Consider the following 16010-nt stretch of genomic DNA (forward strand, 5'->3'; position numbering starts at 1 on the left):
TTTGTGCTTAAATCAACTAACGATTGACAAATTATTTACGGCGTGTGGAAATTATTCGCTCATGCATAAAGCATGCCAAACTTATTCTGGGACAAAGAATAGTGGTATGGACGTTGTAGTTAAGACTGATGGAAGAATATGACTGCAGTGAAAAAATGAACAAAGACAAATAACATTTAGGGAGGGTACCTCCCTCGTATGTATTTTCTCTCGGTCTCTCTCTCGTCTAGCCCGCGTCACCGCTGAAATTGACACACCCATACTATTTTAGATCAACGCTGGTGTGACCTCTGTAAAGTTCAAACACGTGCTCATACACGCTGAAGGCATTTTCATTGCCACAGTAGCGCCTGCAGCAGTTTCGGATTAACGAACCTCCGGAATAACTGACCTTCGAAATAACGAACAGCATCCGAATAGAACACCCCTCCATTTCCAAAATACAAAATAAAAAAATGTAATACACATTCCATGTAGTGTAAAGTGGTTAAGACTTTAGAGAAATACAGTCTTTCTCATTTTATATTATAGTTTATCGCTGCCCCACATCGTCCCCGGCCAGAAAAGTATATGAAATGATGTAACACAATTCCCTACCCAAAATGTGATTCGAGTAACATACATTCAGAGAGTGCAAGAAAAATAAGTTCAGCACCATGGGTCAACGATGTCATCTGTATATGGGTGCCACGTAAAATGACCATTTTGTGGGAGAAATTTCATAATTCGACCATGCATCGGTTCTGCCACTCCATCACTCTGACTGTGTTGCAGTATTCCTTCAGATACAATGCGCTGCAGCTTAGCAACACGGGTGGTGTAGTTTACCATTAGTCTCTATTCTTATGGGAGATGAAAATGGAAAACGCCAAAGGACGCACTTGTCCGCAGCATCCGTAACTGCCCGTAGATGTCCGTAAGCGGATAATTTCGGATACTTAAGCCCCAGTCACATAATACTCTGCGTCCGGCGTTACGTCCAAAAAAGTCATTTTTTCTGCGGACTCCCGCGGATCCTTTGCCGTCACCAGAAAATTTGTATAAAACATACGGGGGAAAAATGCGGGCGATATTAACAGATACGACCAGATGCGAATACTTGCGTCCACTTGCGGATATTCTTACGGATTGGCACATAATAGTTTTGAACACTTGCGGAGAGTTGCGGAAATTTTCGGATAGTTACGGATAGTTACAGATTGTTATATTGTGGACAATATGGTTTTCTCTGACGATCCCTGCTAAGTCAGTGTATTATGACAGCAAGGCTATCACATACTGGACTGTCTTGCATTGTACACTGGGGGAAACTGAAATTGAATGGCGTATAATACAAGTTGTGAAAAAATCGTAATCCTATAATTTGCTTTACAGTAATAAAAGGTATATGAAATTTTGTAATTTTATTTGTGCAACTCAAATAATATATGACTAGGCGTCATAAATGTAAAGAATACATAACATAATTATACCACAAATAAAATACAATATAGATCGATAAGTTAAACATTAGAGAAGCAGTCATAGAATAGACAAACTGTGGTTACACTGTCATTGTGCAGCGATATTCATGACTTTTATACTGGGTTATGTTAAGGAGAGTTTTATAATAAATCAGTGCTTATCAAATTTCAAGAAAAAAAGACATAGGGACTTTCAAACACCCCTCCGACATACAAGTACAATATATATATATATATATATATATATATATATATATATGAAGAGTTTGTTTGCAAAAAACAATAAGTCCATTTTTGACGATTTTGAAGTACGGTCTCTGTCATAAAGTACAAAATAATACCTTTTAAATGATATATTGGTCACCACATATAAAGGTATATTTTTGAAGTTATTATCAAAAAAAGCAAAATGTTATTATTATTCTCTTTATTTTTCTTGACCTTTAATCGTAAATTTGACAAATATGGACTCATCGGTTTTTGCAAACAAACTCTTCATATATACATTCATATGTGTGTGTGTGTGTGTGTGTGGAGCATAAAGTGGGTAAGACTGCAGAGAAATATAGGTTTTCATTCAATTTATCGAAAATCCTCGTCACTGCACATTCTGTCATTGCAAGTTGGTCGTTCAATTTAGCATTTCGATCAATGAAATTTGAACATGTGCCTTTCGAATTCGTAAAACGGGCATTCAAAATTGGTATTTCAGTCATTCAATTTCGCGTATGGACAGTCAAATTCCAAACATGTTCATACATATTAACGTCATGTTATTTCTTTTTTGGAAAGGTAATAGCATTTAAACGCGTATTTCTATGTGACTTTTTTGTTTCATCCACGCACTGTTAAGCAGTAAAAGTATCATACTTTTGACCCTATATAACTCGAGTTTGTTGTTCTGTAACGCCCCCTTTCTTTCATACATTTCATTTTAGGCCTACATGTACCAATACTACAGATTAACTTCATCTTCTTACAGTCATGACAAGACAAGCACAAAGAATTATAGGAACATTTGATGATCATAACCTTGACTTCCTAGAACTGGCAGACACACTCAGAATAAAGCGCTCAACGGCCAGATAAGTTGTGGCCACATGATGCACTATCTTCAAACTAAAAGACTCACTAAACACATTGAAGAAAAAAAAAAAACTGTTGCCAAAATCTCTAAAATGAGTACGAAAATATGAAATGTAATGACGCTTTCAAAACAATAACTTTGTTGAAAAAAAAAAAACTGAAGAAAGAACCAAAGCATAAACATGCGTGTTAAATTGACTGCAAAAGATGTTAAATTGGATGCCCAAAAATGAATTTGAATGAACGAGTGCAGCATGTCCGTGATCACGTGACTATATCATTTTAAATTGAATGAAAGAATAACGAAATGGTGCTTGTTTTACGAATTTCAATTGAAAAAGTGTTAATCAGAATGAGGAGAAAGGTAATTTAAATGCTCCAAAATGAATTTGAATGAAGAGATCATAAAATTGAACTACCGATCATGTCATCTACGCTAAATTTTGCTAAAGTGAATGCAGCAATTAGGAATTGGACTGACAAAAGTGCGAAATTGGCCGGGAAAACCTATATTAGATTCGTTCTCATTTTATAATATAGTTATCGTTGTCCCACACCTTCCCCGGCCAGAAAAGTGAATAAAATGCTGTCACCCCATCCCCTACCCAAAATATTGCCTTTTTCGAAAAAAAAAAATACATATTCAAAGAGTGCAACAAAAAAAGTTCAGCACAAGGGACAACCGATGTCATGAGTAGGCCTATGGGTGCCACCTGAAATGATCATTTCATAATTTGACCATGCGGTTCTGCCTCTCCACCGCTCCGAGTGTGTTGTAGCATTCCTTCAGGTAAATGCGCTGCAGCTTGGCAACATGAGTTGTGTGGCTTCCCACGAGTCTCTGTGTTCCCATGCGAGTGGAAAACGGAAAACGTAGAAGGACGTAATCGTCCGCAGCATCCGTAACTGTCCGCAAATATCGGTAAGCCGTCGAAAGTGTTGTGATACGTTAACTTGCGGTTATTTTCGGATACTTACGGTGGACGTAAACGAACGCAAACGGACGGGAGGTAAAACTATTTGCGGATGGTCTGCGTCTAAGCTACGGGTAGTTACGTTCAGTTACGGATAGTTACGGATAGTTACGTTTGGTTACGTTTACTTGCGTAAGTTTGCATCCGTGGAGTCCCTCTGCGAAATTTTGAACATTTCAAAATTTCGCAGGCTTGCCGCCGTCATTTTGCGTTTCTTTACGGACGAGTTACGGACAGTTACGTCTACATACGTCCCTGCGGATGCCCGCGTCCACGCTGCGTCACCCTGCGTCCACTCATTCGTATCTATCAGCGACGGACGTAACCCATCGTAAAGCACTGTGTGACTGGGGCATTACAGTGGACGGGAATAAACGCAAATGGACGGGAGGTAAACTTATTTGCGGATAGTCTGCGTCCAAGCTACGGATCGATACGTTCAGTTACGGATAGTTACGTTTAATTACGGTTACTTGCGTAAGTCTACATCCGCGAAATTTTGAACATTTCAAAGATTTCGCAGGTTTGGCGCCGTCATTTTGCGTTTCTTTACGGATTAGTTACGGACAGTCCCCCTGCGTCCACTTATCCGTATCAATCCGCGGCGGACGTAACCCATCGTAAGGCACTGTGTGACTGGGGCATTACGTAGACACAAGAACGCGCTCACACACAACACACATGTACGTAGGGCCTACGTAGCCCACGAACACCAAACCCCTCAGATACTCATGCAGGCACAAAACTGCGCCCACAAACACGCACCATCACATACCCTTTGTTATGCACATACGCCACTATATACCACATACACATGTACGCATACAGGCACACCGTTACACACAGACAAACAAACCACTACCACTATACAACCACCACACATGCACAGTTTCTACATATTGTATTATAATACTCTAAACACACACACACACACACACACACACACACACACACACACACACACAACTATACGGAAACTCATACACAAGTCACTTGTTGTACGCACCTACAAATCATACACAGCCCATACTATGCAGCTCACAACAAACACACACACACACACATACGCATAACTTACCAGTCATACCCATCCCACCAAAGCTTAACACCGGAGCAACCACCCCGAGCCCGGGGCGACAATCTTTGACGGGGCGACAATCCTTGTCGCAACAATTTTTTTGCCATCATAGATTGTCGCCATCGAGGTCAAAAATTGGGAACTGCACAAGCGTCACGGATTGTCGCCAGACGACAATCCGTGACGGGGGCGACAATCCGTGACGCCAACTTCGTCAAGGATTGTCGCCCCGAGCCGGGGGCGACAATCCGTGTAGGGACGACAATCCGTGTCGCAACAGTCGTGGCTAACGCACACAAGGGATCTTCATAATGTCTTTTCCAGGGACGCATTTTGTTTGTTCGTTTTGTTTTGTTTTGTTTTGTTTTTTGTTTTGTTTTGTTTTGTTGGTTTTTTTTTTTGGGGGGGGAGGGGTTTGTTATGTTTTGTTTTGTTGTTGTTGTTGTTGTTGTTTTTTTTTTCTTTTTTTCTTTATGCTTCTTTCTAAAGAGGAGGGAATGCTTGCACACAACATTGCTTAGTGAAACTCCGGACTCGAACCTGGTACCCTTGGATCTGTAGGCAGACGCGCACTACCGAATGAGCCAAACCACAGCCCTAAGTTGTAAGAGAGACAGCGAGAAATTCCGGGAGAGCAGTTTGAACTCTTCAACTTACTCCTTTAAATTACGTTGATTGGCAGCGATTTTCACTGCCAATCAAAAGAACTATCGACAAAAAAAAAAAGCTGCTTCTGAACACATTTTGCACTGACGGCCAAATCTAGCAGTTCCATGCAGTGCCAGAAGTAGGAGTGATGCACGGTTTTAAGGTTTCTACTGGCTCATGTACGTATAATGATCACATTCACAGATTCCCCCCCCCCCCCCCCAGAAAAAAAGGGATCAATTTTATGGAAAGTGACTTACAATATATTTCTGATTCAAAGACCACCTCAGCACTCCCGTTGATGATAGGAGAACGCATGATCCACGACAAGTGCTGGTTTATGTCAACTCTCACTGTCCAATATAGGGTCTGGCCGGCCGCGTCGAAGGCTACATCTAAGATCCGGCTATTAGAAGATGCGTTCAAGCGAAAGAACTCTGCGAACTCCATTGTGCTGGTATTGGCAGTAAAAATGACCAGTTCGTTGGTGACAAAAACTGTCCCACTTCCCGTCTTCAAGTCTTACGCACCAGGAAAAAGGATCAAATTAAAGAAACACAGACATATAAGTGCTCTCAATCTTTTATGAACGGAATAACATGATACTTTGGAAGTATAATCTCGTGATGTAGTAATATTATTATAAAGTATCATTCTTCGCTGTTTTATTGTCTAACTCACGGTAATAATGATAATGATAATAATAATGATAATAATGATATGGGTTTTTTTTTTTTCAAATGTGAATACAATCCAGCAGCTCGAAGACTGACACGGTTACTTTACATCGGACTCACAGAATTCACAACTAAGATTAATGCACAATAACACTGAATATACGCATAATAATATCAGACCTAAGCTTCCATTAAAAGGAAATGGGTAAATATTGCAAAACAGGAAGTGAAATTTACCAGCGTACTTCTGTAAGGCAAGCTGGAGAAAAGCGGTCGGGACAGTAAAGAAGTGAGAGTGTGAAAAAATATGTCCAATATTAAACAAAAAGTACGAACAACTAAACACAAAGAACATTTACTTCCCCAGACATTACTGAATCTTATCACCGTTGCATGGCTTGAGAAATATATATTTTTTTTTAATCTGTTAAGACTGCAATAAAAAAAGGTTTTGTGAAAGGACTGAAACGAAAATCAGCAGTCATATACAGTAAGTGATCACCTGCATGGGAACACACATAGCGTAATATCTCACATAAGAGCGTTTGCATGTAAAGGAATAATATGCAAATGAATTCTCTGTAGCTCTTCTTTTATGATGAACTGAAGACTTAAATTTTTCTTTTTTTTTTAATTTTGGTATTTGATCACGAGATATCTTACCGTTGAACGAAGGTGTTGTTGTTTCAGTATTCACACTCGCTCTGGTATACCAATCAGTTGGTTCTATATTAGAAGAGACAATTGCAAACGCGAACTCTTAAAGTGAATCCCATCACCCTTGGACAGCTGGAGAAACAACTTTTAAGACTACAACATAAAACTTTTGATAAAAGAACATATATTATTTAAAGATTACAAAATGAAAACGAAATTGGAAACCACCTGCATGTGACGCAACATATCGTATTTTCTAATTTACGATGTAGTGTTTCTAAAAATTAAAGAAAGATTCACGTAAGAGGGAAGCTTAATCATATTTCCTTCATCAGCCGCTCCTGTTAGAGACTTACTAGGTTATTTGTTATGTTTTGAAGATGCTAAGTATTTTGAATAGATGCTGCTAATCTTACCGGCCGAAATTGCCCGTTTCACTGAATTTCGTTTACCTTCGCACACTGAAGAAGCTGAATCTTTACTCACATAAAAAAAAGTCGAACAATAGTTCCCGCAAGTAGTTTTTACCATTCTAGCTAAATTAACGGAAATCCAAACATTTTAGCATTAAACTAGAGCACAATATATATAGGCCTAATAATATTGTTGAGTGGTGGTGTTCGGTTCATCATTTCAGTTCCGCTTCATTTCGTTTAATTTGCTTTAAAAAACATTAAGAATAAGGTAAAGTAATAAAAATGAAAAATGGAATTCACCTGCATATAGGGAGCAATGATACGTCGTATCATCTTATTGATGTAGGCAACTGGTAGGAGTGTTTGTATAACATGAGGAGAAAGCTGAATTACATCACGTTTCCGGAATTAAAAAAAAATATATATATGAAGGTAGATTAAATAAAATTATCTGATTTGTTGAACTACATTTACCTTCATGCACTGTAGTAACGTCATTCTCACATACATCATTATAGTCAGGGCAACAGTCGCCGAGGCTTGTACAAATCTGGTCACAGTAGCATCGGTCTCGGGACTTGAAGCAACTCCATTTGGGATCCACACAGCAACTCTCATTGCATGAACCTATCGTGGTAGTATTTTAGGACACAAGGGAGGAAAAGAAAGCAATTTTTTGTATCTGATTTCACTATGGCCAAAATACAAGCATAACACGTGTTCTATATTAACTGTTATTTGAAGGTCGCAACATTCGCACAGTGGGCGTTGGACACATTTTCGTTTCGAGAAGCAAACCTTTTATCGTTGACATCATATAATAGCTAAACTAATAAATTTGAATATAAAGACCATTATTGATTCTTGCCCAACAGCCCAAGATTGTTCACAGGAGAGCATAAATTTTCAATCACTTAATATTCAGGTTTTACACTTGTCTTTATATCTGCTAAAACGTTTTATCAAAACACTTCATGCCTAAATATTTTCGTTAGATTTTGCATAATTTTGTGCGAAAGTAGGTCAGTATCTTTAGAATAAGAGATATACATTGTACATGTATACTTGAATCTTTCTTCTTTTCTTTCTTCACGTTGGAGGGTGTGATTATTTCAGTTTGATTCAGTGTTTCTGCCGACTACAAGGCATTCTGTTGACAACTACTACTTCTACCACTATGGTAAAGTATAACCACAACCAGTGTTAACTGTCAACTGTTAAATCTACTGCGACAGGGGATGCTCCCTTTGACAATATGCCTATAATAAAGTTACCAGATGGTGTGGTGTCGAGTGATGGTGTGGTCTCGACTGCTGGCTCTGTGTCTCCCAATGTAGTCCCCACGTATTCGCCGGTTGGAAGAGACGTGTTTTTGTCCGTCTCGAGTTTGGTTCCGGTTTCCGTGCTTTGCTCCTCGGTCAGATTCCTCAGGAGATTTAAAGTCGATGTAGACATACTTGACGTCGTCAGTGCGGTCAACGGCGTTGCTGTATTCGATGTTGAAGATATGTCGACAGACTCTACTGATGCATGATTTCGTTGTGGGTACGAGAACATAGAAAGGACACAGAGTCAGAACACTTAAATTTGATTCAATTTCAATTCAAATTTAACTACTTAAGAGTAATGACAATTTTTGAGAGCAGATAGCAATATCTATTATCTATCTTTCTATATAAATATGTATGATATGTAAGAAGGATATATATATATATATATATATATATATATATATATATATATATGCATACATATATATATATATATACCCTTAATTTACAATATATATATATACATTTATGTATATATTTATTTATATTTATATTTATATTTTTATATATATGAACATACACATACATTGTATGTACAATGAAGCAGGGCCTCTACAATACAGTGTGACGAAAGTCCTTCAAAAAATCCCTATGAGGTACCAACATGCTTGGCCTGTCACCTCACTTCGTTCAGCTTGCAGTGGAAGTCAAAGTAGATTATTCTTCTAGACAAACATTCCGGCACGTAGCTTATCCCTGACAGTGTTCCCCTTTGTTGGAAAATTTTTGAAAATGAAGATATTTTGCGTTTCCCTGCCCTAGCCTGCTTGACGTATAGATTGCTGCAACAACCTGTGCAAGGTTCAGGTACATTCTGATACCACATCTTGTGTTTACATTCACACGAAATCATGATACTTTCTAGAAGTAATGTACGAAGGCTTTTACCAGTATTATGATATAGAAAACATGGGGAGATTATGTTAAACACGGGCAGCAAGTAAAGCAACACACACAGCACATTTCCTTTTGATCTCACAAACACGTTAAAAGCTCTTACTCTTACGTTATACAGTATGTCAATAAATACAATCAGATTTTTGCATTGATAACTTCTAATATGATTAAACTGTCTAAATGTTACCTCAAGGTCTTAAAATATAACATCTTTGCTATATTTTGCATAAAACTCCATTCTATTTGGTTAAGTGGTCACAGAGATATTTGTGACGCATGTCATGGGTGTCAGTGATTCTTCCAAGTTTAGCACTAAGACGCTCTTGGAACTCCATGATATGTGAACATAACGGACAAAACTTGGAGGGAAGGGATTCCTGACATGCTATACAGAATTCTGCAATTCTCTATGACCACTGAGGCAAATCTGACGTGGTTTTCTGTAAGATGTGGGTAATAAGTTAAAGTTTCATACCCTGAAATTGTATTTGGAATGATTCACTACTTATTTTTTTCATTTATCATCGCGAAGGGTCCCGTTGTACTTTTTTTTTTCTTTTTTTTTGGGGGGGGGGGCATACGGTATGCATCTTTGTCTTTTTTTTTCTTTACAAGGAAAAGAGATGTTTATAACTGTAAGACGCCAAGATTTGATCAACAACTCACAATGGAAGTTTTTGCTCTTGTTGGCGATTACGCATGAGATGATTTTTCGTAGACATGAATCATGTTCCAACCACAACTTGAAATCTGCAAAAGCTTTGCGCTATTTCCAAGACGCCATGAATATACAGACATATCTCAAAGACGATGCAACAGACTTTGACGTTATAGCTGGGGTTCATAAAATCAGGTGCGAGTCACGAGACCGACAGTTACGAATCATACTGCCCACGAGTTATATCGTCAGTGTTACCACGAACCGACGCTATTTCGTTTTTGAGCGAAAATGCAATTCTGAGAAAATCGCGTTTAAAGATCTCACAAGTTTTAGACAACGTTTTCAATGACTTTTCCTGTCTTGTGTGTGAAAATTTTGACAGGGTGATGAGAGTGGAAGTTGTTCTTCCTATCCATAGTGTAATTTTAGTGTGAATTCAAAAGAATTACGATATTTCTGTCTTCAAACTCACTGCGTCGGTTCGTAAATCCATCGTTTCTTGCGCGCACCATAGGTTATGTACTTAAGCGCGGGTCTCACGAACCGACGTAAGTTGTATTACGCCGGTTCGTGAGACCCGCGCTGTAGGGCCTGCACAATAGGTAACGTGCAATACGCGTGTATTTACGAACCGTCGCTATTTTATTAGGTGATACGCTATCAGCGTATCACCTATTGTGATTGTCAAAATCTCTCTTTATTTTTAGGTGATACGCTATCAGCGTATCACCTATTGTAATTGTCAAAATTTCTCTTTTTTTTTATTCTTCTTTCTTTCTGCCACATTTTGTGTCGTCAATATCTCAACAATGACATCACGGAATGACATGACATTTTCAGTCAACATGTCTCATAACAATATCTAGCCACAATAAGGTTTTCATGACAGTAACATATCTATGACGTCATCTAGGCGCCATTTTGTGATTTTCGGACCTTGTCACATGATCAATCATAACTTCATAACTAGATGTCATTTCTGTATCATTTTCGCTGGACATAAAGTTCAGGTCACGCTCTATCTTACTTTCTAACGCTAGTTACCCAGGTCATCATTAGGCGCGCGTAAGCGCGCGTCAAAATTTTAAAAGGCTCAAAACGACTTCCCAATGGGAAATCTCGAAGTTTCAGACAATTATAAGCGTTTCAAACATTTTCTCGCGTGCGCGTCCGTCCGCGCAATTTCGCGCGCAGAGCGCTTAAGAAACATGGAAATGCAATTTTTTTGACTGATTTGGATTCCTGATACTTTGAGTAACAGTATCCATTGATTTCCGATCGATTTCGACCCATAACAAAGGAATGCACAGGCGTCAAAGTTGAAATTCCGCACGCGCGTCTTTCTGCAAATACAGTGAAAAAACATGTCTTTGTTTATTTCGTCATAGCTCTTTAAATCGTCCGTTGACCCTATATTTCTATTGCATATTACAAAAGCATATGAATTGTAAATAACATTCCAAGTATCAATATTGCCAGAGAAACGCGATGACGTCATCAAATCGTCATTTTATATAAAAAAAGTGGAATTGATTTTTTTCAGGTACTGTTTCTGACATTCATTTGCTCGTATCTCTGTTGTTTAAGCTCAATATTATCCCAAATTCAGATATGTTGTACTTTGAACATTTGCCTCTCAAGTCCATGTGATGGTTTTGATATATGATGACGTCATCATACTAGAAATTGTGATTAAAGGTAAAGACTCAAAATCAGACAAGTTTACGTGTTATGTCTATGGGAGGTGATTTTTTTTTCAAACCATGCATTGACTTGACAACGTTTAAGCACCTTTACCTCATCTGATTTTGCTCCATTTCCTCTGAAACATAAATATGTTGTAGCTGAGACAATAAGCTGCAGTCATCATGCATTTTATATTTTCAAATCTCCTCATCAGGTCGACAATTTTGTAGTTAAAAACTGAAAATGAGAATGCAATCTGTACGGAATGATTCCCGATTGTTCTTTGCAACTGTATATTGGTCGAATCCACGCGGCCACTTGTGGGAAGTTGAATAGCGCCATCTCAGTCAGCACTGTCACGACAGTATAATCATACATTTAAGTTTCGCATAGAATCTCCAGGACAGCCATATGGCGTAATCGCTTAGCGCGCTGGGTGTTCATAACGCCATACCGGAAGGCGAGAAGTTCGACTCCCGCGGAAGTTTTCTCTTTCTTTCTTTTTTTTTTTTCCGGCAATTCAGCTTTACTCCGATGTCATTTATCGTATTATTTTACCAAGTATACGTAACCCGTGAACACGGCTGCTCTATTTCCCTCGTTTTGTATTGGAGTTTGGAGATTGGGTTTGCTTCATTAATTTTGTCACACTTAATGTTGTAAATTGCCCCTTGTTACAGTGTCCCGCTTGCCACCTTTCGTTTGCTCTTTCCTTTTCTCTTCATTGGTTCTTGTAATATTGTAACAGGATAGGTAGGAACATGTACGTTTAGATAACTGGCAGGAATGGGAGCTGAATTGATTAACTCTAGTCCAGGTGTATGGCGTCTCGCTCATCTCTTTGAAATTCCAGGTTGTTATTGTTTGACCCAATAACGGAGTTGTAGACAGGTTTTATGTTGCTATAGAGGTATCTTGTGCCACATGAATGGAAGGCATCACTGTTTAGTAGTAGTAATGAACTTTTTCATGTTGTAAATGATATAAAGATATGAATTTCACATCCAATCTTCGGGACAGCCGTGTGGCTTTATAGTCGCTTAGCGCGCTGCATGGTCATTATGCACTACCTTAGGACGAGATGTTCGGGACCCGCAGGACGCTATTATTTTTTTTTTCTCTCTCTCTCTTTCTTTGTTTTTCTTTTGGCAGGTCAGCCTCATTCCGATGTCATTACCCCACGACACACAGTCACTCAAGTTCCCTTTTTTTTTTTTTTTTTGTCGGAGGCTGGAGGTTGGATTTGCTTCATTTATCATACGTAATGTTGTAAATTGCCCTTGATATACAGTGCCCCGCTTGCCACCTTTCGTTTTCTCTTTCCTTTTCTCTACGTTTGTTCCTGTTACACTGCACAAGACAGGTCGGAAAATAATTTACATAACTCAACTGGAGCAGGAATGGCAACTGAATAAATTAACTCTAGGACAGGTGTATGGCGTCTCGCTCGTCTCTTTGAAATTCCAGGTTGCTATTGTTTGACCCAATAACGGAATTGTAGACAGGTTTTATGCTGCTATAGAGGTATCTTGTGCCACATGAGTAGAAGGCATCACTGTTTAGTAGTAGTAATGAACTTTTTCATGTCCCTCCATGTCAATTATAGTGTGTTCAAAGGGGTTGTGTGTCTATCTGCCAAAGAAAAGGAAAACCTTATTTTCGCCATGGCTATTTCTCTATACGTAACCGTAGGTGATGAGTGTTGTTGGTATCTCAGCAGTGAATAACACAACATCAGGCTAAAATCCCCCTTTTATACGCGCTAAGCGTTCAATTTGATATATCTTTATTTAAGTAGTCAATCACTGCTAATGGCGTTACAGAATTATGTTATAACACCTTTCACTGAAAGTTTATAAAGCAAAGTTTATGGACAAGGCAAGCAATTGTACATGAATAATACCAATGATTTCAGAAGGAAATTATGGTATACCTAAATGTAAGGGTATCATTGCTTTGGAATTGCTGAAACAATATCTTGGCACGAGGTCTTCCACCTCTAATAACTGATCCCTTTAAAGATGTGTCGGTCACGGGTGATCGTCATGATTCATCTTTCACGTAGAAGCTTCCGTTCCACACTCTTAGTTCGAGGAGACTTACCATCATACTTCAAATTGTGATTAAAGGTAAAGACTCAAAATCAGACAAGTTGACGTGTTATGTCTAAGGGAGGTGATTTTTTTTTTTAAACCATGCATTGACTTGACAACGTTTCACCACCTTTATTTCAGCTGATTTTGCTCCATTTCCTCTGAAACTTAAGTATGTGGTAGCTCAGACAATAAGCTGCAGTAATCATGCATTTTATTTTTTCAAATCTCCTCATCAGGTTGATAATTTTGCAGCTAAAAACTGAAAATGCGAATGGAATGTGGACGAAACGATTCCTGATTCATCTTTCACATACATAAGTTTACATTCCTCATATTTTCTCGTCGAGACGTATGGCCGAGAGGATAAAGGCGACGTCACAAGATACGTGAGGTTGCACACGTACGGGTTCGAACCCCATAAGAACACGAAACAAAATACTTACATCTTTTGCTTTTTTTCTTTTATGGAGTATTCACCTTCGTCCATGTAGAAATCACGTTTTCATGTAAACGTACACACACACACACACACACACACACACACACACACACACACACAATATCCCTTTGTTTTGTGTTGGAGACCACATTGCTTTGACTGGCAACTTGGACTTGAAATTACAAATGTTAAAGTGAAGATGGCTCTTAAAAGACCGCATGGCCATGTTTGATTTTTTTTTTTACAATATAAAGACCTATTGGTAAATATTCATTCACATATCCTTTCCAATCAACTTACTTGGACACGCCGACACCACACGAAATTTTCAATTGGTTGCATGACAGAAACAATTTCATCTGAATTATGTAGGACTGCATAAAGAATTGGACTTCACGAATATTTCTCAATATTATATTATACTTCAAGTCGCTACTTAACATTATTTTCGTTGTCGATCACTGAAAATGAGAATGGAATCTGGTCGAAACGATTCCCGATTTATCTTTGTAACTGTATATTGATCGAATCCACGCGGCCACTCGTGGGAATTAAGTTGAACAGCGCTATCAGTCACTTGACGTATATCGCCAAAAAACTGAATATCAATGTAAATTTGTGTTGTGTATAGCATACATAGATAGATTTAAGTTTCGCACAGGATCTTCGGATCTTCCGTGTGGCAGAATCGCTTAGCACGCTGCGTGTTTATAATGCCCGACCGGAAGGAGAGAAGTTAATCGAGTCCCGCAGGACTTTTTCCTTTTATTTCTTTTTTCTTTTCTTTTTTTCAGCAGTTCAGCTTCACTCTGATGTCATGAACACAGCTACTCTATTTCCCTTGTTTTGTATTGGAGTTTGGAGGTTGGGTTTGCTTCATTAATTTTGTCACGCGTAATGTTGTAAATTGCCCCTTGAAACAGTGCCACGCTTGCTACCATTCTTTTTCTCTTTCCTTTTCTCTTCATTTAGATTTTGTTCTTGTTATACTGTAGCAGGATATTTAGGAACGTGTACGTTTACATAACTAACAGGAATGGGAACTGAATTAATTAACTCTAGTCCAGGTGTATGGCGTCTCGCTTATCTGTTTAGAATTCCAGGTTGTTATTGTTTGACAAAAACGGAGTTAAAGACAGGCAGGGAAGGAAGTGACTTGATATTGCTTCATATTATATGAGGAATTTCGGGCAATACCTTTCCAATTAGTGTAGTGATTTTGACAGGGTTCTATGTCGTTTATTTTCGTCATGGCTGTTTCACTAGTTTAGCCATAGGTGATATGTGTTGTTGGCATCTGGGAGAATAGAACAGATCAGTACCAAACTGGAATAGCCCTATAAGCAATGTGGTAAGCATTCAATTTGTTGCATTATCTTTCTTATTTAAAGTCAATCACTACTGATCGAATTACACCATATAATATGGCACGTTTCACTGGTAGTTTAGGAAAAGGGAGCTAATTCAATGCAAGATACAATGATATGTGCTACCATTGATTTTAGAGACGTCATTGTGGTGTGGTGCTGGTGGTGGTAAGGGAATCATTGCTTTTAAATTAATGAGACAATCCTTGGAACTTTGCATCAAGAATATAATGCATGTTCGTGCGGCGTTTTTTTTTTTTAATCCTGACGTGGACATTATTTTTCTTTATCTTGTTTTTAATTCAAGAATGTTATATCTGAATATGTTCGATTTAGTTACGGTTTCAATGCATCTTGTTTACCATCTTCTCTGACATTAAATTGATGGTTTTTAAATTTGACATTGTCTGTCTATTTGTCTGTTTATGCTCATAAAACACTGTTATAACAACTAAAACATTTGTTTCACTTGTCACACGCAATGCTATGGATTGCAGTTGTGCATGCAGTTTTCCTTTTGCCACCTCTCGTTTT

The sequence above is a fragment of the Diadema setosum genome, chromosome 8 (assembly GCF_964275005.1).
Source record: "Diadema setosum chromosome 8, eeDiaSeto1, whole genome shotgun sequence".
NCBI classification, from domain to species: domain Eukaryota; kingdom Metazoa; phylum Echinodermata; class Echinoidea; order Diadematoida; family Diadematidae; genus Diadema; species Diadema setosum.